The following is a 763-nucleotide window of genomic DNA, read 5'->3' on the forward strand; positions in this document are numbered from 1 at the left end:
GGATAATGTGATAACCGGATCCTGGTTATCACCCAAGGTAAATAATATGTGATTATCTGATTAAATGATTACATGATAGCATGATAAATTATTACCTCATGCTGGGATGTGAAAATGTGCATAATATGAAATGCATATGTCATATATTTATATGTATGCATGGTGTATATATATATGTATATATATATATGTATATATATATATATACATAATATATGTATGCATACATGTGTGTGTGCATGTATACATGGTGTATGTATGCATGCACGTGGCTATGTGAAGTTAGCCGAAATTTTAGATTGTATAAAAGGAGGGCTTAGCCTCCATATTTCTTCTTATTGCCTTTTAAAAAAAAGTTGTGTGATTTAAAGAGGACAGGTTGACCGGATTATTCTTAGCTGGAGATTCAAATTGATTTCAAGTGTTTGATTCCAAAAGATTGATAAGGTGAGTAATTTCTAAACTCTTTTGCATAAAATTTCTACTGGTTTTATATGAATCTTGTTTATTTTTGGAATGAAATCAATGAATTTTACTTAAGGGTTTTATCCGGATAAAGCTTGGCCGGATTGTTTTAAATCGGTCAAAGGGTGGACGAGGTATTGGCCGGATTGCTTTAAATCGGACAAAGGTTGGACGATATATTGTCCGGATTGTTTTAAATCGGTCAAAGGGTGAGCGGGGAATTGTCCGGACTTGTTATCCGGACAAAGATGTTGATTTTTATTCTAAATGATAAATCGATCAAGTTTTATGCGGTGTG

This window comes from Cynara cardunculus (assembly GCF_001531365.2).
Source record: "Cynara cardunculus var. scolymus isolate 2C chromosome LG 8, CcrdV1, whole genome shotgun sequence".
NCBI classification, from domain to species: domain Eukaryota; kingdom Viridiplantae; phylum Streptophyta; class Magnoliopsida; order Asterales; family Asteraceae; genus Cynara; species Cynara cardunculus.